The sequence below is a fragment of the Manis pentadactyla genome, chromosome 14 (assembly GCF_030020395.1).
Source record: "Manis pentadactyla isolate mManPen7 chromosome 14, mManPen7.hap1, whole genome shotgun sequence".
Taxonomy (NCBI): Eukaryota; Metazoa; Chordata; class Mammalia; order Pholidota; family Manidae; genus Manis; species Manis pentadactyla.
The window spans coordinates 29388784-29415140 of NC_080032.1; the positions used below are offsets into that span (position 1 = coordinate 29388784).

The window sequence follows — 26357 nt, forward strand, 5'->3', positions numbered from 1 at the left end:
GAACCTGGCATGTTGTTGCAGTCCAGCCAGCCATTGCTGTTATTAACCAGTGCCAGTGAGACCAGGAAGTCATGCCTGATACCCCCAGCCCGTGCCCACATCTCCCCTTCTTGGTAACCATTAATAAGAAGACTATGGCTGACATTCATGTGGCCCCAACATGTGCTAAAGGCTTTACAGCAATATATCACTTGATTTTCAGGGCCACCCCATGAGGAGGGCCTATGTGATACCCATGTCACAGGGAGGAAACTGAGGCATGGAGAAGGTAAGAAACATAATGGGATGGCATGCGAGGGTCCTGACCCAGCTGCACTGGGCTCCCTTCAGGGGCTTGGCCTTGGGAACAGGATGGGCCTCGCACCCCAATGTGCCTTCCCATAAGTAGTTTTAAAAGAATGGCAGGGAGCCCAAACTGACACTTTCCCTCCATGCTGCTGCCAGAGCAAACTGTCTTACAGGAACAGATGGGCTCCTCGCCCTGCACCCAGCCCAGACTTGTCTCTACACCAGCCCTGCAGGTCTCTCCTCTGTGGAGGGATGCAGGGGATGGGCCCCTACACCTGGCACTCGGAACCTGTCCTACATCTGCTTCCTTCTCCCTGTTGTACTGCCCTTGTCCTGACACGTCATTTCTCACTGCAAGGCCTCCCACCTTGTGTTGCTCAGAGGCATAACTGTTCTGAAACATGACCCAGACCTGATCACAGTCCTCCTGAAAACCCTTCACGGTCTCCCTAGTGTTTCTAGGGGAAATCTGGACTCTTTATTGTGGAATACAAGGACATTCCTGCTGGCCAGGCTCATCCATCCTGCCTCAGGACCTTTGCACTTGCTGTTCCCTCTTCCTCAAATGCTTTTTCCATGGATATCCTCATGGCTGGCTTTCCCTCTCCATTCAAGTCTGTGCTCCACTGTCACCTTCCCAAAGAGACAATCTCTGATTACCCTTTGTTTTATTCTTCCTTCAACACTAGCTGAAATGACAGCATGCCTCTGTATGTTGACTTGTTTCTTTGCCTGATGCCTCTTACTAGAAGATGGTCCCTATGAGATCAGGGCGTTTGTCTCAGCTCTCTAGCTCTCTACCTGGCTGACTGCGGATCTTAGGACTTGTCAGCTTCCATAATCCCATGAGCCAGTTCCTTATATATATATATATATATATATATATATATATATATATATATATATATATATATACATACACATATCCCTATCCATATTTATGTATATATCCTATTGGTTCTGCTTCTCTGGCTGACACTCTGTACCCCATGGACTCCCTTCCAGATTCCTTGTTATGAACGATTGGTGGAATAATCAGGGTCCATACAGAACCCCTGTTGCAAAGGAATCTGTAAAACACACTTGTCAGCTTCTGCTGCTCAGGAAGACCAGCCTCAAAGGAACAGACTTTGAACCTGCCCAGCTCCAGTGTCCCCTACACTGTTCTGGGAGAAATTCCCAGGGAATCCCATTCACTGCTGGGGCCAGGGCCCAGCCTAATGTATGCTTGTTGAGTGACTGAATGAGGTGTCAGAGTCGGGAGTTGAACCCAGATCTGTCTGATTCAAAACTGGTTCTTTTCCATTTTAACTTGCTCTCTCTGCTAGCTGGGGCTCCCCCAGGGACTGAGAACCCTGCACACTTTATGCACACAGGCTGGTAATTCCCAGGGGTGCTGAGAGTCCTGGAGGCCCTTTTGAGTCAGATGAACCTGCCACATTGATATTTTTAAAATGAGGTTTATTATTGGCTCATATCTATTAGGAAGGAGCCAAAGGGGACGCAGAAGGGACACCCATGCTCAGCTCCAAGACTGTAGGTCTCACCAGCTGTGGCTGGGCCTCTAGGTTCTGGTCTTGCCTAGACCAGGGGCCTGAGCTCTGGGCCCATACACAGGGTGGTTTAGGCCAGTGCTGCTTTGAGAACCGGGCATTAGCCACTGCCATAAGGTTCTCCTGCTGTCTGTACATCTGTGAAAGGCCATCACCCTGGGAAGGCTGGGGCTTTTGCTGGCTTCGCAGGCTCAACTGGGAGGTCAGGCCACCCAGGGGCTAATTCCTGACATTCTCTGAGAGACTGAGAAATAGCAAATGTGGTGCAAAGATGCCGGAAAGGAGACCTCCATGAATCTCAAGTTAAAATCCAGAAGTGCACGCAGGGATGTCCAAAACCAGATGTCCAAGCTTAGGGGGGAAAAAAAACTTCCATTATGCATCTTTACACGGGATATGGTCAAAGCAAGTCCCCCGCCCCTCCCACAGGCCTCCCTGTGAGGACTCCTCAGACGTTCTGTGCCCTCTCCCAGCTCCTCCCCACGCCTCCCTTCTTATTCCAGCCCACCCAGCCTCCTCACGCCGGCCTCCTTCGCCCTTGCTCTGCCCCATGCCCACTCTGCTTTTGCCCAGGCTCCACACGGCCCCTCCCTTACCTCTACTGGGCCATTGCTCACATGTCATCTTCTCAGCAAGGTCTGCCCTGACCTCCCACACTGTACACAGTCTTCCTTTTCTGATCTATTTTTTCTCAGAGCACTTAACCTCCTCCTAGTACAGGGCATTGCATATTGATTTATTTTCCCCTTTAGAATGTCAGCTCCATGAAGGCAGAGCTTTGCTGATCTTGGCCATTGCTGAATTCTATGCGCCTGGCATGGTGCTTAGCACATAAGAAACACTCCTTAATCTCCTGGAAGTACCCAGGCATAGACAAACATCTATATGTACATTTATACCTCGTCCCCTTTTTGTGCAAAAGGTACCACACTGCACACCCAGGTCAGCTCCTGCTTTTATGCTAAACAGTGTATCTTGGAACTCTGCCCCCATCAGAACGCACAGCCTGTTCTGGTTGTCCACAGCTGCTGACTTCCACTGGAGGAATGCCCAGGATGCACACAGCCAGGCCATGGATGTCCATTCAGGTGGCTCAGGCCTCTGGCCACCACAAGTGAGGCTGCAGGGACCACGGTCCTCACTGGATGTCTCCTCTTGATGGTGTACTTCTTTCATGCAGATGCCTGTGAGCAAAGACTCTAGCAGATGCCCAGGGGCTGGAGAATACCCCAGAAATGCAGCCCTGGCAGAAAACTAGTTGTTTATCTTCAGAGATAATCAGCTAGAGCAGACAGGGGCTAGGTTCTTTCTTCCTTCTTTCAGAATGTCCACAGTGTCATACATAAAGAAGCAGACATCAGAGGAAGCTGGGGGGTGACCCTGCAGTTTCCTGCAGCCAGGGTGGTGGTGGCTGGGGGCTCTGAACGGCCCCCTCAGGGATGCTTCTGCAGGATTGTGAGATTGGAAGGGACCTCTAGGCTGCTTTTTGCAGCTCTGAAATCCTGTGTCCTGAAGTATATCTTCTCTTTGAACACCAGGGTATTTTTTTTTTTTACTCTTTAAAGGGATTTTAGCACACAGGTGTGCATGTATCTTCATATTTTGAGTGTTAACTTCCCCCTGGATGCCCGTAACTGAGGGCTGGGCTTGGTCTCCTTCACTGTCTGAATACAGAGTGCCTAGCACACAGTAGGCGCTTACTGAAAACTTACTGAATGAACAAAGCTGTGACACATTCATTGAGAGCAGGCTTCCTTTCCTCTTCCTACACTTTTTAAAGAGGGCTCCCTGTCCACTAAGGAAGTTTCTACTTCCCACTGATCACTGTGTGGAAAACTGGCCTGAAGCACCGAGGCTGGCCCCTACCGCATGTGGCCTGCCCACGCAGTTGGCATCTGGCTTGGTTGCACTTGTGTTTTAAAAAAACAGAGGGTGACTGTGTGTGCCTGGGGACAAGAGTGGGTGTGCCGCAGGCCCTGCTCATCTCTATTCTTACATTTCCTCCAGTCGCTGGCTTGCTGTTCCTGCCAGGGCCTTTTGGGAGTTCTTGAGTTTGCAGCCCCTGTTTGAAAGCATGTCAGAAGTATGAAAACTATAAGCAAGATTTCTGTGTGTTCACGGTTCTGGGGTGGGTGTGAGGCTTGCCCCAGGGATGTTCATTGGGGTGTCTTTGGGTTGTCACTGAAAGAGACCCCAAGAGTAGGGGTTTCCTTTGCAGGTGGTCCAGGGGCCATCCCAGGTTAAGGAGGTTCAGGGGCACCATACCCTGCAGCCTAGGTTCTTCTGTAGGCCTACCCAGGGGGCATATTTTTGGTGCAGGCCCACAGGAGTGGCTGGCAGTTTGATCTGACACCATGGTTGTCCATATGGACTCAGCCTGAATGGTTATTTCCTGGGTGTCAGGCCCTGGGCTGGTACTGGCAGAGCCCCCCACCTGCCTGGAGGTGAGACAATGTAGGGAGGTAAAGGCTTAACTCTGAAATGTGTAGAGGAGTGAGTGGTGGTAGAAAACAGGGGCAGGGACCAGCCGTTTCCACTTGTGTCTGGAGTCCCCACAGCAAAGCCCTGCCAGTCCCTTCTCCCTGTGTGACATGCGTTCGTTTTGTCATTTGTTCATTCACTCTCAGCACATTTGAGTGCCTACTATGTGCTGGAGATATAGCAGTGAGTTAGACAGATGAGGTCTCTGCTGTAATGGAGCTGATATTCTAGTGACAAAAGACAATATACAAGTGACAAATGCCCAAGGTAATTGAGGTGATGATAAGTGGTGAAGAAAATGAATGAGGTGATGGGTTAGCAAGTGCCTTGGGGATTTTAGGTAGAGGGTCAGTGAGAGGCTCTCCAAGGAGAAGATGTTGATCTGGGATGGGAAGTTAGAACATTGCCATCTCAGGCAGAGGGAACAGCAAGTGCAAAGGCCCTGAGGCAGGAATGAGCTTGACTAGTTTGTTAAGTATTAGGAGGGAATTGTTGAATGGCTAGAATGAGGACAGTGGTTACATGGCCTAAGGGCAGAATTTGGCCTCTGTGGGCCAGGGCCTCTTGGATGTACAGGACATTCCCTCACCCTGTTCCTATCTGTCCAGGGCCATTACTATATTCTACCAATATCCTTGGGTGGCTTCCCTAATCCAGCCTCAGTTTCCTCACCTATAAAATGGGCATATTGACAGTCTTTCCCTTGGGAAAGCTTAGTGAGATGTTTGGTGGGTTCTTAGCTAGTATTCCTACTAACCCCCATTCCTGGGATTTTAAGGGCCCTCCAGGGAGGCCATTTGGTGACAGAGTGTTCTTTGGCAATTTTCTGAAGCTGCTGTTACCATTAGTTACATGTGGATCCTTGGGGCTATCACTTAGAGCTCAGGTGCAGTGCTGCACTGTAGCAATCTGGGTGTGGAGTACCGATCTATGGGACCTGGGGGTGGGTGGGGGCTCAGCTGAGACCCCTTCCAGTTCACCCATTCAGAGCCAGGGTTTGGATCATCCATCTAGAATCACTAGCTGAGTGAGTCCAGCACTTTGGTTCTTAATCTCTCTGGGCCTCAGTTTCCCCATCTGTACTATGGGCTCAATCTAATAACCTGCTCCGCCCTATCGTCTGAGATTTTTTGGGAAAAATTCATGAGATCCTGAGGACATGTACTTGTATTACTCCCTGGAGCCCATGAGGGTGGGATTAATAACCGGAGAGATAGGAGAGGGCATGAAAATGGGCAAATCCTCATCAGAAAAATGCATCCTCCTGGCCTCGGTGTTTACACCTGTAATATAGCTGGTCCAGAGGACACTGAGTCTCTACTTGGCTTCCTTTGAAGGGTTTCCAAGTGACCCCTGGGGCATTACAAAGCTGGTCCCCTGCCACCTGACCCCCTCATGCCCACAGCCTCAGCCAAAGCCCCAGGTCAACCCTTGGGAGGCAGATGATGGGGAAGGAACCCCTAAAGATACCCCAAACTCTCCTCCTGCGCCAAATCTCAGACTGAATCTCACTGGAATGCAAACCTTGGGAGTGTTCACAGGTGATCCTGGGAGTGATGGGGGGTTGTTGAGGGGAGCTGTCATGTGCATGGGTCTGGCTGATGAGGGCTCCCCCATTCCCACGCTTCCTCCCTCCCCCAGGCCCCTCGGGAGGGCCTTACTTCTGAAGATCTGGCTTTTTGCCTGTGGATTACCAAGGTCTGTGGGCAGCAGTGGAGCGGATGGGGCCACATGGGGAGGGAGGGGACCATTGACCCATGTCACCCTCCTGTTCCAAACTGCAAACCACTCCTCACCCCTGCACACACACTTCCCTTTTTCCAGATTTTGTCAGCCCCAGGTACTTCTCCCCCTGCAAAAAAGCAAAGCTAGCAGCCAAGGGGTTAGAGAAGGACTAATTGCTACAGGGGAGGCAGGCAACCCTTGCCTGCTGGCAGGAGGCAGGAGTTGCACCCCCGCCCCTGGAAACCGCGTGGCCGCCTCCCCACTACAGCCATTCCCCACTCCCCCTGCGGGTTCTCAGATGTTGGCAGATGGCAGAACTGAATCTGCTGAGACGTCGCTCCAAAAAAGGAAAGTTGAACTGAAAAAAAAATTCAAACTCTCCAACATCCTAGGGGAAAGCAGAGGAGGAGGCTTCAGGCCTGGGGCTCCCAGGGCCCCTCTACTGTTCAAAAAAAAACTCCCCTGGTTTGGGAGGGCAGCCTGGGAGGGGGAGGAGGAGGGGGTAAATGAGGACACACAGTTGTCAGGGCAGCCAGAGGGACTCCTGATGGACACACGAGTGTCCACATGTGTGCTCGTCTGTGTTCCTGCTGCTTGTGCAGTCTGGGCTCAGGTGGGTGTGCTCCAGGACCTGTGTGCCTTACCATAGGCTTGCAGCACCGTGACTGTGCATTTGTGACCTTGGATGTCCCCAAATGGGTGATCACTCAACAAAAAACATGGAGTCCCTTCTGTGAAAGGACAGAAATCCTGGTCCTCTGGAAGCAGTGTTCTAGTGCGTGTGCCTGTGTGTGAACTCATGTGCGTGGCCCAGTGTTGTTGTAGGTTATCTTATATTTTCTTATATTTGAGTCTACGTACCAGGCTACGCTCAGGTCTGTGGGGAGTGGGGTGTGAGTTTCCAGGTGTGTTCACCAGGGCTGCCCAGTGGGGCCCAGTGGCCCGTTGGTCGGAGTTCTGCGTCCTGCCGTGTGGCTGCATCCCCGAGTGAGCCCCATCGTGCGTGTCCCTGAGCATCAGTGTGTGGCTCTCCCTTGCGCCTCCGCCCCATCCACCGGCAGCTCCTGACTTATAATTTAATAGCTGCAACTTGATTCCAGAGAAGTATCTGGAGCTGGAGAGGAGGAGGAGGAGGGCGCACAGCCCCGCAGGAGGAGGAGGGGATAGGACTGGGAGGCGCTTTGCCCCTCCTTCCTCCTTCGGGGAGCTGCTGAAAAGAAACTCGGCGTGGTGCCCAAGTGTGTGTATGTGTGTGTGTGTCAGTGGGTGCGCGCGTGAGTGGGTGCGCACAGGCCCGGGGGAGGCGACGCGGGCCCTTTAAGGAGCCCGAGGGGGCCGGGCCGGGGTGCGTCGGTGCGGGCGGGGAGCCGAGAGCGGGGAGGCTGAGCCACCGCCTCCTGGACGCCCGCCCCGCCCCCTCCTCCCCCTCCCGCCGCCGCCGCCGCCGCCGCCGCCGCCGCCGCCGCCGCCGCTACCGCCGCCGCCGCCGCCGCCGGGGAGCGGAGCCGCGGGCAGGCCGGGCCGCACCGGAGCCTGCGTCCGCCTGCGCCCAGCCTGAGCCGTGCGTCCCCGCCCTGCGCCCCGCGATGCGCTCCAAGTTGCGGGCAGGGGGCCTTGGGCAGGCGCTCTAGGAGGCGGCGGCGGGAGGATCGCGCCCCGGCTGGAGGCTGGGCCTGCTGTGCGCCCCCAGCCCGATCGGCACCGCCACTTGCCTGAGCGCCCTGGCGGCCCGAGCGCGCCCCGAGCCCGGGCGACAACGCCGCCACCTCCGCGAGGTGAGTTAGGGCCGGGGGTCCCAGCGGAGGGCTGGGGGGAGGCGCGGGGCGCGCTTCCGGGGATCGGGGTAAGATCGGGCGCACGCGGCGGAGTTGGCGGGGCCCCTGCACTCCCGAGTTGGCGCTCTTGGGGGATGGCCTGCTGGGGAGCGAGGTGCCCCATCGACACTGAGGCCCGCGTGCGTGGGGGCGCCGGGGAACTTAGGGGAACTCCAGCTCCCCAGCGAGGGGGCGGGAAGGAGGGAAGTGGCGGGGGTCGCCCTGGAAATGTGCAGGGCAGCCCCCCCATCGTGTGCCCGGCTCTGGGTGCATGGTCGCCATGCGCTTCCCTCCTACCCAGGCAGCCCCAGACTTGGGGTATGACACTGCGCCTTATTTTCCAGCGGGTTTGGGGAGCTCCTGGAGGTGGCACCCCCGGGCTCCCCGGCTTGCCAGCTGTGGAGGGGCGCGTGGTGGGTGCCCGCCATTTGGGTGGGGAGGGCTGACCACAGCCGCAGCTGGACCAGGGACCAGAGAGCGCTGGGTGGGGGTCCCCTGGGAGAGGCGCCCCTTGCTCTCCCCCCACCCCCTCACGGGCCGGTATTCCCGGGGTCTGGGCCGGCCTCCCACGACTGGTGACGCCTCCTTGGGCCGCCCCCTGCCCCTCCCCCAGGCTGTACTTATACGTGGGATGCCACTAGTTTGCGAAGTTGGAATTAAGAGCTGCTCCCACTTGGGCTGGACCCGGGGGCCCCTAGGCCCTAGTGCTGGGAGAGCATTCCCAGAGACCTGCAGGGAGTTAGGGGACCCGTGGGGCGCGGCTTCCCCACCCCGGACGCCTGCAGAAAAAAGCCCGAGGGAGGGAGTGAGGGAAAGCAGGGCGGGAGGGAGAGACACGCTGTACCTGTGAGCTGCTGTCGCCCGGGCCCAATTAGCGTGGGGCGCCCGGCGTTATTTTTACATTGTAGGTTTATTTTTTGGGAAGCGAGTGTCCTCCCGCCGCCTGTCGCGCGCTCTGGCTCTGCGAGGGTCTGGTGCTGGTGGCGGAGGCGGATCTGTTCTGTCATCCCAGCCTCCTCCCTTCCTCCCCCTCCTCCCCCTTGTTGGTGAGAACTGGTTTTATTATGATTATTTTTTTTCCCCTTTTGCAGATTTGGAGGAAGGATGTGTGAGGGAGGCAGGGGAGGGGGAAAGAGGAGAGGATCTCTGTGGGCTGGATGGGGGAGTTCTGGGCACGCTGGGCTGTGGTATCAGTGGCCTTGACTTTGCCCTTTTTAAAGCAGACCTGGGTCCTTGAGGCTGCTTTGATAAAAGGGGCTGTCTGGGCCAGGCTGGAGCAGGGAGGGCGTCCTAGGGCACTGTTGTGTATGTCGTCGTGGGTGGCCTTTTTTTTGCTGATTGTGGGGGTGGGCAGTCAGAGAAAGGAAGCCGGTGAGCTGGGGTAGGCCAGCTGCTCGTAGCCAATCCAGCAACTCCTTAGGTACTTTTGTCACTTTGCTGGCAGTGTGACTCCGGACAAATTACTTGACATCTCTGTGCCTCGGGTGTCTCACCTGCAAGTGAGATTGTCATAGTACCCAGGTGATAGGGTTATGAGAGCTTAAAGATAGGTAGAAGGGATTTGTGTGTGTGTTACCTTGATCACTGTTGTTGTTTCTGGTTCTAAAACTTGGCCTTTCATCCAGCAGCCTGGAAACCTTGTGAGAAGGGGCTGCCTTGCCCTGAGCTGGGTGAGTGAGGATCTGGGGAGGGAGGGGCCTCTCCCACCCGGTGAGGATGAAGAGGGTCACCGGTGCTTTTGCCCATTGCCCAGATGAGCAGACCAAGGTGGGAGCGCGTGGGCCCCAGCGGCCAGGCGGCGGCTCTGAGGGCATCCCGGGCGCTGTCTGGCTTCCCCGTCGGCTGCCGAGTCCCTGCTTGGAAATTTACCGCCGCCGCCGGCTGCCCGTGGAGTCTGCGGTGCCCAGACGTGGGGGCGGGAGCCAGGCGGCTCAGCCCTGGCCTCTTCCCACTAGCTATTTATGCTTGCTTGGGGATCAATACTATTGATAACTCCATGTAAATGGTAATGTGGCCGACAGGCCCGGTTGAGGAATGGAGACCCCGCATGGGGCCCTGTGAACCCCCTCCCTCCTTCAGCGAGGGGTTGGCTACGTGGGAAGGATTTATTTGGCATAATCCGTTCTTTCCCCCCAATTAATAATACTCATACCACCTCCTAGAGATTTCTGAGAGCTATGCAAACACGAATTTAGCTGCCTGAGAGCCCTGCGCCCAGAGGGCTTGATTGTTCTCTGGTCGTGGGGGTGGGGGGACCGGCCTCGCTGATACCCACCCGCTGGCTCACCTGCTGGCAGGCTGGAAAGCAGCCCCAGGAGCCTCAGCCTCCCAGCGCCTTGCCGCTCAGCCTGGATGTGGGAGCTGCATCCCCTGGCTCCCCGCTGTCTGCGAGGTGGGGGTAAACCTTCCTCTATGTTCCTACCCCACACCTGAGGCCTGTGGGTGGAGGGGTTGATGGTTCACTCTGAGATTTGAGGGAGGGTCCACACCTACATGTATCCCAGCTTGAGGCCACTGTCTGAGAAGCAGAAATGCGTCAAGTGGGAGCTGGGATCCTTCCTTCCCACAGCTCCGTGGCAAAATCCCCCACATCAGATGCTGCCTCTGACAGTGGGAGTGTTTATTTGTGTGTTTTTCCCTCCTCCTCTGTTTCCTTTTCATTCTCAGACACCACCAGCAGCCTTCCCAGGTGACTCCCCAGGTGACACCTCAGAGGCTGAGCTCCCTGGGAGGGGAACAGCTTGCTGGAGCTGGTAATTCCTGCCCAAGGCACCCAGGGCAGGGTCCCGGAGGGGTCCTGTGCCTAGGCTGCTGCCTGGGGTGGGCCAGGCCAGTAGTGTCATCTTGAAAGGCTTGTCCCATGGGTGGGGATATGAGGTCCCCAGGGAAGGGATGCTTAGGAAAGGTCAGCTGGCATCCTTTGAGGATCCTTGGAGGCAGGAAAGGGACTTAACCTGTCAAGTGAACTTTTGTACAGTAACAGCCAACACAAATAAAGCACTTACTGTGTGCCAGTCTCTGCCTTCAGCAGGACTCCACTCATTCACTCTTCATTATCACCCTATGAGGTCAGTGCTGTTATCATCCCATTTAAGATGATGTAATTGCGGCACAGAGAGGTTAAGTGACTTCCCCAAGGTGGTACAGGTTGGATGTGGAGCTAAGAATTAAGTCCTGGGATTATTCACCATCATGTTCGTATATAAAGAACATACTGCAGATCTGCTTTGTGGAGCTGCCACAGAGGTTAGGAATAAAGCAATTATGTCTCTTATTTGAGCAGCACCTCCAGATCTATGCGCCAGGAGCTGGAGACTGAGCACACTTGTTCGCCCTGGATTTGGGGAGGGGGAAAGTGCCAGTGGCAGATCTGGCATTTCTGTGAAGCCTCATTCTATCTTAAACATCCATGCAAATTTGGCATTCACTTTGGCGGTTGTGTTTATTTTGAAATGAAAACATGGCTTTGAATTATTTAGCATGGCAGATAATGGGGCTCCAGAAAGCTGCATCAGAGGAGTACTGTGGCCTGGAGTGTCCGCATGCTGGCAGACAGCCCTGGGGGACTTTGTAGCTGGAGACCTCAAGAGGTCTGGGACACAGGTCAGAGGGGCCAGGCCAGCGTCACAGTGGCGTGACTTTTGCTGCTACTGATCGAGATTGTCATTATTATCTATGCTTTAGATCAAAGTGAGGCTTCTGTGCCAGGTGCTTTCACACTGCCACCCCCAGTTGGGCTCAGGCTAGCCCTGCAAGAAGGATCTTTTGGTTCATAGATCCTTTAAGAATCATCCTAAACAAACAGTAGAGGACAGTCTGGGAGCATTTAGTCTGAGATCCCCAGGAGAGCAGCCAGTCTCCCATTGCAAGTTCCGGTGAGTTCAAGTCTTGGCTTAGGCATGTACAAGCAGTGCATTGGTCCCTGCTTCTCTTAGAGTGTGGGTGCCCTGGTCAGTAAATTGGGCACATTGCCCACTGCCGGCAGGGTAGTGGAAGGAGTAAGGGGCAGAAAGCGTGAGTGTTGGCTTTGCTGTTCACTCTCCAGCTTTCAGCCCTTTGACTCTAGGCACATTACTGGACTTCTCTGAGCCTTGGTTTGCTCACCTCTAGGATGGGGATGATGATGATTCTTGTATTGTTGTGAGTGTAGGTCATGTGAGTCGCTATTAGAACTTGGCTCATCTGTGGGGAGTGAAGCCTTCCCTGGGGAACTGACTGTGGAAACTCAGGTCCTCCTTGGTTGGGCACAACCCATTCCTTCCTCTAAAGGGCTGCTGGGAAGGATTTTCACCTGAGCCCCAGTCCTGGGCTTGTTGCCTGCTGGAGACGGTGGGCTCCTTTTCTGTTTGGGTGGTTGGTGATTCACAGATGTGAAGCTCAGCTCCCTCCCTCTGCCCCTGGACGCTGAGGTTTTCCATTCTGCCTGAAATCAGTGCCTATTGGGACCCAAGGGCTCAGACAGCCTGGACAGTGGGGAGGGCAGGTGGGGAGGACAAAGGGTGCCTCCTGTGGGAGGGCTGGGCTCCCCATCCCCAGGGGGTGCAAAAGTTCTCCTTTGAAATCAGATGTGGGTTCAAATCCTGTTTCCATCAGTTAATAACTAGAGGGAAGTCTCTGGCCTTCCAGCCTCAGTTTCCTTATCATCAGAGGGGGCAGGTGGAAGACAAGGCCCACCTGGAGCCATGCTGCCAATTGGCTTCCTGCGATGGTGCAAAATATAGATCTATGCTGTCCCTGGCCCATAGCCACTAGGTGTTTGTGGCTATTGAGCAGTTGAAATGTGGCTAGTGTGACTGAACTGGCAATTTTATTTCACTTTAATTAACTTAAATTTAAGTAGCCACATGTGGCCATGGCTAATGGCTGCCTAATCAGACAGCGCAGGGTTGGGTGACAGAGTAGGATTCCATGTATGGGAGGCAGGGCCTGACTCTCAGCATCTGATCACTCTGCCTTAGTGCCCTGGCAGAGCTCCAAGGAATCCTGGATTCTCAGAGACCATGACCCGCCCCCCACCTCTTGGTTATGTGTTTCCCCATGAGCTGATTCATAAAGTAGGCCTGCTTTCCTTTAAGGCTCCACATTTTTTCCTACTGTGAATGAATACATCATGGACATCTTTTCATGTAGGTAACAATTAGATGAACTTTTTTTTGAGGGGGGGTAGTACTGCTTTTTGTTGTCATTTGAAAAATGTAGAGAACTTAAAAGTAATGCATTCTAAACTCTGCCACTTGCTGTGGGATATATAATGGGTTATTTTTGCAAGTGAAAATGCATGGACCTGTTAAGAAATTAAAACAGTGCCCAAAGGTGTCGAGAGAAGTTTTGTTGCAATCTGTGGCCTTGCAATTTCTTTCCCTCTGGGCAGATAGAGTCCCCACAGAGGTAGTTTCCCCACAGAGAGATGCCAGGGCACATGCCCACCTTCCATGAACACAAATAGTGGAATAGTATTTACGTATTTAAAAAATTTTATTTACATATGTTTACATCTTGCTTTCCTCCCCTAACTCATAATGCACCTTGGAGCTTATTGCAGAACATATAGAGCAGGCGTCAGCCAACTACTGCCTGAGGGTCAAGTCCAGCCCACCTCCTGCTTTTATATGGTGTGCAAGCTAAGTAAGAATGGTTTTTGTATTTTTTAAATGGTTGAAAGAAATAAAAAGAAGATAATTTTTGTGGCCTGGGAAATTGTATGAAAGTCAAATTTTGGTGTCCATAAATAAAGTTTTATTGGAATGCATCTGTGCCCATTCATTAATGTGTTGTCCTTGGCTGTTTTCAGGCTGCAGCTGCACAGCTCAGGAGCTATGGCAGAGGCCAGAGGGCCTACAAGTCCTAACATATTTATTCTCTGACCCTTTACAGAAAACATCTGCTGACCCCTTATATGGAGCTATCGCCTTCTTTTTATCTTCTAGTATAACATCCTGGGGATTTCACTGTCTAGGAAACTGGGGCCCAGAGAGGGTTGTCAGTTTGAGGGTCACAATGAGCAGGCCCTGAAATGCCCCCTTTGGGCCTGGCGCATACGGTTGTAATTTACTGTTGGAGAATGTAGTAGGAGCGTGGGAAGAGTTAAGGCAGCAGGTGGTCCTGACCAGCTTGTGGCATGATTTCTGCCCCCGTGATGCTTGTAGCTATAATCTTCACAGCGCAGTGCTCCATAGTTGCCATAGCGCCTCCTGTAAGGTGCGTCCTAGTTGTCACAGTTTGGGGAGAGACTTATAGCGCGTCTGTTTCCTTTATTACGGCCATCAGGAAGCTCAGCGGCAAATGTGTAAGCTGCCTTCAGCAACCTGATTGACCTATGTTTTGATTTTACCTGCTTCATCCTATTTCACATAGTTTGTCCCTGATTTTTCCCTTTGCCCTGACCTTGCTCTCTGATTTTATCTTCTCATATGCATTCCTGAACATTGTCTCAGCTCTTGAGGGGAGGACTTGAGCAGCCTGAGTAAGAAGGAAAACCGTCTGCAAGATATTTTGCTTGTTTCCCCTGAGCACCTGTGGGGTAGTGGGTGGGTGGTTTCCTGCCAGGAGAGTCCAGGAGGAAACCAAGGCCTGGCCCCTTGTGTCTCAGCCGAGGTCAGACCCTGGTGATAACCGGGATCTTTGGGTGCCCATCTTGGGTTGGACTTGGGAAGATGACAGTGACTTGACTGGTGAAGGATGTCCCTGCTGTTGGCCCTGCAGCCCTTGTGAGCCACTTGGCCTGAGGGAAGGCTCTGGAGTGGGTAGATGCCTAGGTCACCAACCTGGGTGGTGGGTTGGGGGTCACTTATGCCTGTTCTCTGTCAGGTCCCGGGATCTTGGAACTGTTGCTGTGGCAATCCTGTGGGGGTATGTATGCTGAGGGACCCGTGGGGCACCTCATTCCAGGCTCCTTGCTCTACTGATACTTGGAAATGCCTCTCCTTTCCTCTGTGGATCCTGGGGGTATTTCTTGAGCTGGTTAAGGGATTGGGACAGAGCAAGCATGGTGGGTGAGTGGACATGGGCTCAGAGAAGGGTGGCTGCCTGTGGGAACTTCTGGAGGCCTGTAGGCTTGCAGGCTCCTGGGAGCTGGTCTCTTCTGGGGCTTTGGGTGTTGAGGTTCTAGCCTCCCATCTCCTGGGCTTGGCTTGGTTTTTGGCAACCTGTGTTTGTGTTCTAGGGCTTATGAACAGAGCTGGAGGGAGCCACAGGTCCTAGCAAATGTCCTTCTCTTGCTGTCTGTGCAGTGTGGCCTAGGTCAGTGGTGGGCCGTCTGTGCAGAGCTCCTCAGTTTGCCCACCTGTGAAGTGGGGTGGTGAGTGATGCATGACCTCGCAGGCTGTGGTGAAGCAGAGGAAGCCGAGGGGCCAGCTCCTGTGCCCAACTCAGAAACCTGTGGAGCCCACCCGGAGCCAGGAGGGAGGACCCAGCAACCCCCTTCTTATTGCTAACAGATGTTTCAAAGGGCCTCACACCCCATCTGTTCTAGTCTGAATCCATGGTCCCGTTTCATTCCCAGAGCCCATCCTGGGCTTCCTCCTGGAGTGTGGGGCACAGGCCAGGGAGCTGGGTCACTCTTTTGCCCCCCCACCCCATCCCGCACCTGGTCACCCAGCATACGTCCTGACCCTAGGCCATTCTCTGCACGCAGCTGCCAGGTAGGGCCATGGTGGGTAGGTGGTGTGACCTTAATGCTCTGCAGGCCTTCCTACCACTTCTTGCATGAAATCAGGTCCTTTTCAAGGTGCCTGCTGGCCTCTGACTTATCCTTGGCTGCGCCCTCTGCAGTCACTCTGCAGTGTTGGCTGGAGAAGCTTCTGGTCAGGCAGGTCTGGGGGGGTTGGGGGTTGGGGGGGGAGTGGGTTTTCTTCGGGGCCTAGGGTACCTCTTCTGGTAGGCCCTGTCAGTCCAGAGTCCTGGAGGCCAAGCCCGAAGGTGCCTGCAGCAGGCCCTGTGGGGCAGGGTTGGCCGGGAGGCCCTGCTTGTCCTCATGCTGAACTCCTGGGCTACTGCAGACCCTCCACCCTCGGGGAGCATTGCCCAATGCTGCTGTGGTGTCTTGGTGGCCATGGCAACCACCTGGCACTGGGGCCTGCTTGTTAGGCTAACGAGGCAAGCCTGCTGGGCTGAGGTCAGGATCAGGCTGCACTGCCCCTGGCTGGGCTGGGGCATCTGCCAGGCCACCAGCCAGGAGGAGGGGGCTGGTGCAGCAGAGCCTGGCGGGTATGAGAGGCCCCTCAGCGTCTGGGGGCTCGGGCCAAGTCTGTAGGGTGAGGCTCTGTTGGGAATGACTGCTGGTAGCCCCAGTGGCTGGTGGAACCTGGAGAGTGGGGGGAGCTTAGTGAGGGAGGCTGGGAAGCACTCGCCCTCAGCCCCGCCATGCCATCTTCCTCCCTCCTCAATTTTTTTAGCCATTTTCACTTTCCCTGCCTCTACTACCTGCTCCACATCTAGGCCACTGTGCTGGGTTGATCAGTGTCCCCCTAAAACCTCAGAATGGGACCTTATTTAGAAATAGAGTCATTGCAGGTGTAATTGGTTAGGATGGGGTCAATCTAGAGTAGGGTGGCCCCAGATCCAGTATGACTGGTGTACATATAGAAGAGCGGAGGCTGGGTGAAGAGGGAGGCAGAAGTTGTAGTGACGTGCCCACAAGCCAAGGAGTGCTGAGGAGTGCTGGCCAGGAGATCGTGGGACAGCCTGTCCAGAAAGAACCCACCCTGCCCACACCTTGATTTTGGACTTTTGGCCTCCAGATGATGAGACAATAGATTTCCATTGTTTTGAGCCACCCAGTTTGTGGCCATTTGTTACAGCAGCTACCGGACACTAATACAGCTCCTGTCACTGCTTGGCTGGACAACTGCAGTTGCCCCCTGACCAGGCACCCAGGCTCTCTGTTTCCCCAGGTGGCAGCCAGAAGGATCCTTTCAAACCCAACGTAGGTCCCATCCCTCCTGTGCTCAGACCTCTCCCATCTCAGTCTGCTAAAATGCCAACTCCTTATCTTGGCCTGGGGGCCCTGCACCGCCTGTGCCCTCCACCCTGTTCCTTTTCTGATCTGCCTTGCTTGCTGACTTGGGTCCTGCCACACTGGCCTCCTTGCTGTTTCCTCTGAAATGTAACCGACATGGCCCTGCCTCAGGACTTTTGTGCTCGCTGTGCCTGGAGTGCTCTTCTGCAGGCACCCATGCGGCTGGCCTTGTGTCTTTGCCATCCTGCTCAGAAGTATCCTCGTGTCCTTCTCTCGTCATCTTATTTAAATTGCAGCCCCCACCCCCATGCTCTTCTTCCCCCTTTAGCTGTTGCATCTTCTGTATCTCCTTTTGATAAACTGTGGTTTTACTTTTCATCGTGCTACTGCCTATCACCCCTGGTAAAATGGACATTCCACATGGCAGAGACTTTGGTCCTGTTCCCTGCTGCATCCCAGTACTAGAACAGCACTGGGCACACAGTAGGTGCCCAATAAATGTGTTTAATGTCAGGCTCTGGTTGGGCTTGGCCTCACCTGGTATCCCAGTGCAGGGATGACCTGGGATCTGTCTGCAGGTGGCCATAATGGTCCCTCGCTGAGTGGAGCTGGGTCCCCCAGCTCTGGAGTGGCCAGGGTTTGGGATAACAAGGCCTCAAGCCTTAGTTTCCCCATCCATAAAACGGGCACAATCAGATTACTTGTCTCATGAGGCTGTTGTGAGGGTTAAATGAGGTCATACGTGAAGGGGCTTCTGCCCGGCACTGAGGGCACAGAGGGCACAGAGAAAGACATCACTAGGGGTTGGCACTTGGTGGTGCTGTGACTGTCAGCCATGGGGACGTTGCCTTCGCCATTTCCTGGAGGAGGGTTGAGACCTCATAGCCGGATGATCCCAGGTCCCTGTGTTCCTCTGGGTAGGCAGCCACTGGGTGTAGTGGCTAAAGACAGCTCCTTCCTGGTCCCAGGCTGCCCTCTCCCCCATCCCAGCAAGGAACTCTGGGGGCCCAAGCTAGCTCTCCCAGGGAGCCTTTGGGGGGATTCCAGGGCCTGTCTGCTGTTTGGTGAGAGAGAAGGCCCTAGTTAATGCAAGAAACCCAGGGGCAGGAGGCCCCTCTTCCTTTTGTGGGCAGGTTCTTCTGTCCCTGTGTGTCTCAGTTTCTGCATCTATAAAATGGGGGGACTGTTTTCTTTGCCTCACATGGGAGTTGACTGATGGGGAAACTGAGGCACAGAGTGGTGATGCCATTGGTTCAGGGTACCCAGCTTGTAAGCACCTTCCTTGGTGGGCGGTTGTTGTGAGCAGGGCCTGGCCTTTCCCTGGGTCTCTCTTCCCTGGACTGTGGGCCTGGGGTGGTGGCCTGGGTCCACCTTGTGCTCAGGCCTGGGCATTTTGGCCCGCCTCTCAGCCCTCACCCGGCCTGTCCCCCTTGGGATCACCCTGCAGACTCCCAAGCTTCGGCCAGCTCTGCTGTGCAGGAAGCTGACCCTGATGTCTTGGCTATAAATAGCAGCCGCAGTGGCGGGCAGGAAGCTGCATCTCATGGCACCTGTGCTCTGGCTGCTGCCCCCTTGCTGCAGCATCTCCCCGAGCTGTGCTTCTCCTGGTGGGAATGCCAGGGTGCAAGCAGACGTGCACCCTGGACATTGTTCTGCAGGTTTGCTGTGTGACCTTTGGGCTCTTGCTAGCCTCTCTGTACCATAGAGCCCCTGGCTATGTGTTTGGGACACCTCTGTGCTTTCTTTGCTATAAACACTGTCCCCAGGGTGTTTGGATGGCAGCCCGGGAGGTGTGGAGGGCATGATTGGTGGTGGGCAGTTTGACTGAGGGGGAGGGTAGGGGCTTTTGCCTTGGAGGGAAGGGGAGGTAAGTGGGAGGGGAATGTCAGGGGAGTCTGGGGAGAAGAGATGGGCCCTATCTAAATGCCAGGGTGGGAGGGGTGGGGGTACGTGATGAGGTGGGGCTGTCTGAAGGGTCCTGGACTGGGAGGCAGGCTGCGGGTTGGGTGCCAGGCTGCTGAGTTGCTGTACAGTTTTTGCACGACCTCTCTGGGCCTTGGTATACTCCTCCCAGATGTCTTGGCAGTAAAGAGCCACACAAGGGCTTCGAAGCAAGGGGAGCACTTTGTCATGCCCTCTGTTGTCTTTGGTGTTGCAGTGGTTACTGTTGTTCATGTTGTGTTGCTGTGGGGCAGGGTTTGCCTTGTCTCTGTCTGGACTATCAGGTCCTTGGGGCCCTTGGCTGCTGGACAGGGGTCAGTGAGGTGCGGTCACCAGCAGCCCTGGGGGGCGGGTGCTGACCCACCCTGGGGATGACCCAAGTGGCTTTGCTGCTGGGCACGTTGGGTGTCCTCTGCTAACCACTCACCCCCATTTCTGGCCAACACCAGCTGTTGTGGGGAAGGCTAATATTAATATGGCTTGCTTCTCTGTACATTTTTCCAAGCATGAGTGTCATGCTGCAGGTCAGTCGTGTCTTGCAAAGCCGTCCATCTTCACAGAGGCTGTGTTGGTGCCAGCACTGTCCTTGACCTAGAATGTGTGGACACGGAGAATTACAGATGTCAGCAGGGCAGCTTCCCTGTTACGGATCTGGCTGGTGTGTGGGATGTACAATAGGGTAATCTGGGACTGGTCCAGGAAAAAAAAAACTGCCCAAGAATGTTGATTGACGAGTATTTGTTGGCCTCCTAGAGAGGGCAGCCTGTAGTAATGAGCCATAGGGACTCTGCCTGATTGACATTCTCATCAAAGGCTAGGCTTGGCACCACTGGGGTATGTATTCGCTGTAGAGTTACACAATTGCTCATGTGCAGTAGGAGTGGAGAGCCTGAGTCACGTGGACCTGACAGTTGCCTGTTGGAACTCAGGGTCTGGGGGTGGCCCTTAAGAGCAGTTCCCTTGTGGCCCAGAGATCTTTGGAGCCTGTGATCAGAAGAACCATGGTCTCCTCCAAAGATGTCCACATCCTGATCCCCAGAAACCATGAATATTTGTTACATGGCAAAGGGGAAGGAAGGTCACAGATGGGATTAAGGATGCTAGTCAGCTGACTTTGAGTTGGGAAGAGATCCTGGATAATCCTGGGGCTCCTTGTGAGGAGGAGGCGGGAGGTCAGAGTCAGTGAGAGATTACAAGGTGCTGTAGTCCTGGTGTGGAGAGTGGGGGAAGGGGCGAGGAGCCAAGGAGCACAGGTGCCTCTAGAAGCTGGAAAGAACAAAGGGATGCATTCTGCCCTAGAGCTGCAGAAGGAACCGGCCCTCCTGACACCTCGATTTTTAGCCCTGTTAGACCCACTTCAGATTTTGGACCTCCAAAACTACAAGTGTGGTGGTTTTGAGCCACCAAGTTTTTGGTCATTTGTTATAGCAGCAAGAGGAAACCCATACAGTTTGTGTCATCCCTGGGAACCAGCAGGCAGGAGCAGCATAGTCATTTAGACAGTGGTGTGTCCCCTGCCACCAATGACCTTGAATTCAGGTGACCCAGCTGCTTAGTGCCTTGGCCTTGACCTGGGGCGGTGGGTGAGGGACACACAGCGAAGCCTGGGTCCTGCAAACCGTCAAGGATGTGTTGGAGAAGAAATGAAACACAAGAAAACATCCAAAAGCAGAGAGTTGACCATTTGGAGGCTTTGGATGAGTCTCCTGGGTGTGATCTCCTGCGCCACATCCCTGTCCCAAGGGGCAGGTGTTCCAGATTCTCAGAGCAGATGGGTGGCGATTCTACATGCTGCTTTCTCCCCTGGCTTTATTGAAAAGAGGAAAAAATGGCCCATGCCTCTGGCCCTGAAAGCCTCTGGGCCTGCATCCAGAAACCTGAAACTTGCAATTAAATGAAACTAGATCCTTAGGTGGGGAGTGTCTCCTGTCCAAGGAGGCTCCAGAAACCAGGCCCTGGGGACCTGGTGCCCATGGATGGACTGTATGGGGTCTGGGGGCTGAGCAGTTGCTGTGGAGGGGAGGGGAGGGGAGAGGGTGGGAATGGGCCAGCCAGCCTTGATCCAAGAGGTCAGGGTCAGGCCTGCCTGCTAAGGTGGCTGTGACTGCCTTTTATTAAAAAAAAAATTACAGGTGACTTTCTGGTTACCCAAGTCCTGTCCCTGGAGGCCACCACTTCCTGACTGGATGTGTGCGCTTCTAATCCATGTTTTCATGCTTCTACAGCCTCTGTGCGGATCCCTGCATGGCCTGGGGCCCTGTCTTGTCTCAGGCTGGAAAAATTCACGCGGACATGTTACTCTGTGTGCCCTGCTCCGCAGTTTGCTATTAGGGTGAGCTGTATGACTGTCGGTTTTGTAGGTCAAAAGTGGTCGAATGTCAACAGCTTTTATATAATTCAACCTAGTAATTTCCTTCCACGTTTAGATGGCAGCAGACCAGGGTGGCTATAAGCAGGAATTCTGATGGTGCAAATTCCCACCCCGCCACGGCCTCTTACTGGCTCTGAGGCATCGGACACCTTATTTTGGCTCTCAGTGCCTCTATACATAAAATGGGGATGTAAATAGCACTTACCTTCTAGGATTGTTTAGAGGGATTAGAAAGAAGGGCAAAGCCTCTAAGATGTTTAGTACTGGGTAGCTGTAATTATTATTATTTTTACAAATTATGATTTTTGCTGCGTGTCAGTGCAGTTAGATGTTGTTGATGAATTTTAACTTTTGTGTAAATAGCACTGTGTCATGGGCACCTGCGAGACTGGTGAATTCCTTGGAGATGCCGCTTGGGCTGACTGCAGCGTTTGAACCTTCTCCCCGGGCTCCGTGCTGTCCTTTCTCCTCCTGTGTCCCCGTGAGTGGGATCACTGTTTGCTGCTTATGATGCCAGCAGGTGCTGCAATGGGGGCTGTGCTGGCCCAGCTCCCTGAGTGGGGGTGGGGATCTCCATGCCAAGCCCTTGGGTGGGGCATGTGGTTTGACAGCTGCCTTATGAAAAAGACTTTTTGGTTTTTAGAAGTAGAGCAAATGTGTTCTCTATAAATTGGAAAATCAAGAAACAAAAAGCCAGCCCATAAAAAATGCGGCTATACTTCAGCATTTTATTAAAAAAATAATAATAATAATAATAAGGGAGAAATGTGGGATTCACATATAAATCAAGTATAAAAATCAAATGAATATTCATATCTGACCTGATTGTTAGTAATTCATAATGTGTGATTAAAACCGAAAGTTTCTGTGATGACTGTCCTTGTACTGTTCACCATGTAAGAACTTATTCACTATGTAAGAATTTGTTCACCATGTAAGAACTTGTTCGTTATGCTTCAGAAGATTGGAGACTGATGAGAATTAGGCTTGGGGTGGATTAATGATTGTGCATGGAGTCCCGGGTACAGAATTTTATTGTTGTTAACTGTTAACAACCATTTGATCAATAAATATGAGAGATGCCCTCTCAAAAAAAAAAAATGCGACCATATTCCCACCCTGCAGAGACAGACTGTGGGCCTCTCGGCATAAGTGGGTTCTGATGAGAAGGGCAAGTTCTGATGTCTGCTGCCAGGAAGGGACTGGGGGAAGGAACTGGTGGGAAACACATGGATTTGTGCCATGCCCACCCCCAGCCCCGGGTCGGACCCCTAGGGATCCGGCGGCTCCTGGGGGGGCTTTGAGGCCATTGTCCAGGCAGGGCCGCTCCTGCTTTTGTGCATGAAGCCTCACATTGCAGAGCCTTGTGACCTCATCTCCTTGTGGGCTTTTGAGCGGCCCTGCACAGGTGGTGCTCAGTGGGTGCTGAGTGAACGCAGTTCACAGGGCTCCTCTGCCTGGGCACTGCTGACACCTTGGGCCAGGTAATTCTGTCCTGGGGGCCATCCTATGCATTGTAGGGTGTTTAGCTACATCCCTGGTTCCTGTCCACTAGATGCCAGTAATCCCCCCACCCATGTGACAACCAGAACTGACTGCAGACACTGCACAACATCCGCTGTGGGGCATAGTCACCCCCTGGGCCCCAGTGTTACTAGATGGAATCTCAGGGCTGTCTGGAGGGCAGAGGCCCCATGAGGGAGTTTTCCTTGTAGTCTGTGTCCAGCAGGGAGACTTTGTTCTTTCAGAGGCTTTCATTATGTACCTACTGTGTGCTGGGAGCTGTCTTAGTTGTTAGGATATGGCTGGGAATGAGGCAGGTGTGTGCCCTGCTCCTCCCTGACATCTCAGGACACTCTGCCCACCCATCCTGGCTTGGCATTGGGCTGTAGTAATGACTTACGCCCATTCCTGCCTCAGTCTCCCCCTCTGTGAAATGGGGCAGGGGTTGTCCTGAGGGTTGTGGATGATTCTGTGAGAAACTCTGTCCCCTTGGGTTGGCTGTTTCTTTTTCCAGACTCAGTTTCCCCACCTAGAAAGCAGTGTTTGTGGTAGCACTTACCTTCTGAGTTGCCATGGGGATTAAGCAGGTCACTTCCTCTGGGCATGTGGCGCACAGTAGGTGCTTTGTACCTGCAAGCAGATAAGGCTGAGGCTTTGAAGGCCAGTCGCACGCATCCCTTGGGGTCAACACAGCTGGCAGTGTGGGGGTGTGGCTGGGGTGCCTGTGGGGGTCTCAGCTGCTCTCCTCCACAGGCCCCAAAGGAGCCAGCTCAGTGGAGATCCTAAGGTGATTAAGTGGGTTCATTTGATCCTGAATGTGAACTTGAGCAGGCGGCTTATCTCTGGAGAAGAAAGCTGGGCAGGTGATGAGCCACCTGACTGAGGCAGGCAGAGCAGGATTTTCTCCTCCCCTTGCCCAGCTGGGGCTTGTGCTGGGGGCTTTTTGCCCTACATGCCTCTCTGTTTTTTATGTGGATCTGATTGTGGTGGGCACGTGTGGCATTAATCCATTTGATCCTCTCAATTTCATGAGCTGGTGACTGTCATCACTTTCCCCATGTTACAGACAAGCAGCTAAGGCTCAGAGAGGTCAGCTGACTTGCCCAGCACCACACAGCATCCTAACAATCCCCAACAATGTTTATGCCATATGCTTGGAAAATCCCTTTACTGTTTGGAACTGAAATTCCTTCCAAATACAGTCTTGACTTTGTCCAGAACTAACAACAGCAGCAATCAGGGTAAGGCCCCAGTTGTATAAAGGGAAAGGAGAGGAGAGAGTGGCTGGCTCTCACTTAGAATGAGTAAGTGCAGATTCAAGAGAAGTGACATCAGAAGCCTTTTGGTGGAAGCGTGAAAATGAGAAGGAAAAGGAAAGCTAGCATTTGGATCGGTTCTGGCAGGCCTTTTTAATGGCCCGGTCATTTGCAAAAGGGTGTGGGGAGAGTGACTTTCACGGTAGGGGACTGTCCCACTGGCTGAGTGCCAGTCACCGACAGCCAAAAACATCCCTGCATGTCTCTGAGATGTTCCAGGGTGGGGACACTGCCTCGGAGATGCCCTCTGCCCTGACAACACAGAACAATAACCATGACGGCAGCAACGCTTTGGCACTGTGGTGTGGGACCTCTTCCATGGAGACCCTGTCTGCAATAATAACAAGTTACTGTGCTGCAGGGGGTGGATGGGGCCGCTGCTATGAGACCCAGCTGCTTTCCTGTCTGCAGTAATAGCAAACAGGGGGCAGTGGACAGATCTGGGACTGGGATGCCCTGCCACGCCATTCTTGCCCAGGTAGGGGGGCGCCTGCATTGGCCTTCTCTTGGCCGCTTGTCTGCTCTTGTCTCTGTTTCTCCTGTGGCAGCTGGGGGATCCCTTCAGAAGGAGCTTCTGGGAACTTCAGAAGCACAGGGGCTTCAGGTCCCATGCCCTCCAGTCTCTTCCTCTTCCTCTGAGAATGAACCCAGAGGCCCTGAGGCTGCTGGGGGCCTGTCCTGCCCTCAAGGACTCCTCCTTGCCCCTGTTGTAATCACTCACTTTCCTACCCCAGGGCCTTTGTACTCCCTGTTCCCCCGCCACTGGAATGCTGTTTCCCAGAGGTCTGTATGGCCACCTCCTTGCTGCCATACTGTCTAGACTCAGATGCCTCTGTCAGGAGGTCCTCCTGGCTGCCCATCCAGCAGCCCCTGTACTCCCCACTCCCAGTATTGTCTGTAGCTGTTGATGCATGAAGTTTCTCAGTTGATTTATTCTTAGGAGTGTTGTCGGCCTTCCCACAGTGGTGGGTCACTTCCAAGAAAGAGAGACTGTCTTGTCCTTGGCTGGGCCCCCAGAGCCTGGAACAGCGTCAGGACATGGCAGGGGCCCAGTCAGTTTGTGTTGGTGGTTGAGGGGGTCCCTTCCCATTGAGACTAGGCCTGGCTGGGCCTGGTCTGCACTGGCCTGACCTGGAGGAAGGGCAGGTCTGGTGCTGGACACAGGGCCCTTGTTCCTCCAGTGGCATCGACCCTGTCTGGAACCAGCCAGACCAGTGGGCCAGCCCAGGAGCTGCCACCAAGTGCGGTTTCCTGCCCTGCGAGAGAGGCCTATAGGAGGCCAGGGTGGGGATGGGGTCAGCAGGGCCATGTTGCCCCCAGGGTTCATTTGGCAATGTCTGAAGATGGTTCTGGTTTGTCACAACTGGGGGGAAGCGCTCTAGGCATTGTGGATAGAGGTCAGAGATGCTGTAAACATCCTAGAGTGCTCCAGGCAGCCCCCACATGAAGAATGGTCTGGCCCAAGTGCCAATAGGGCAAGAACCTGGCATCAGGCCTCAGGAACTCGGCATCAGGGTTGGGCTCTGGGCAGGGGAGGGCAGTGCAGACCAGGTTCCCTTTGCCTGCTGTGTCCATATCTCTGTGGCCCAGAGAATGCCCCCAGAGTTGCTTGTCCTGCCATCACAAGCACTGGGAGGCCTGTCAGCCTCCCTTGGTGATGTGTCCCACACTGCCAGGGTTGCAGTCTGGCTGCCACCACCTTCCTGTTCCCTGAAGCTGAGGGGCAGTCGGAGGCTCTGAGAAGTGTAGGTGCTGAGGTGGGAAGGCCCCCTGAGAGGGTCTCCTCCGATGCCCTTGTTTACACATGGGGAGGCCCTGAGAAGGTGAGGACTTGGCCTAGGGCCACACAGCACAGCAGGGCCTGGACATGGGAGCAGGGAAGGCCCCGAGGGAGGGGACATCAGCTCTGGGGCTCTCAGAGCTGCCTCCCTCCTGCTAGCTGGCTTCCCTCACTGGCAGATTCCCCAGTACCACAGTCATCAAGGTCATTTGTGTTATACTTTTACAAAATGTTAAATATTTCATGTCAATGCATATTGATATACTCTGTCATGTTGCATTTCTTTGGTATTTATAACACGTCTGTTTTTCTTATTTTAAAAATATGCAATTGGTTTATCCACACAATGGAATACTGTGCAGCCCTAAAAATGAATGAACTGCTGATACATGTTATGATGTGGCTGAACCTCAAAAACATCAGGCTGAATGAAAGAAGCCAGACATGCAAGGCCATGTGATGTGCAATCCCACTTACATGAAATGTCCAGAATAGGTAAAGCCATGGAGACGGAGAGCGGATTCGTGGTGGGCAGGGGCAGGGGCAGGGACAGGGTCAGTGAACTCTTAATGGGTGGAGGGTTTCCTTTACTTTGTGGTGACAGACAGGCTCTGGAACTAAATTGATGG

At 53.9% G+C, this 26357-nt stretch overlaps 1 protein-coding gene across 24 annotated transcripts in view; it reads left to right on the plus strand.

Moving 5' to 3' along the window:
* The first annotated feature begins 7488 nt into the window (after positions 1-7488).
* NCOR2 (nuclear receptor corepressor 2) overlaps positions 7489-26357 on the plus strand; it is a 200756-nt gene continuing 181887 nt past the window's right edge. For 14 of the 24 annotated variants that reach the window (XM_057491719.1, XM_036921760.2, XM_036921776.2 and 11 more), the window contains exon 1: positions 7490-7822. The gene's annotated coding sequence lies outside the window, so the exon portion shown is untranslated. Of the gene's footprint in view, positions 7823-26357 lie in introns of all 24 variants that reach the window. The other 10 variants (XM_036921771.2, XM_036921775.2, XM_036921777.2 and 7 more) reach the window with 3 other exon arrangements.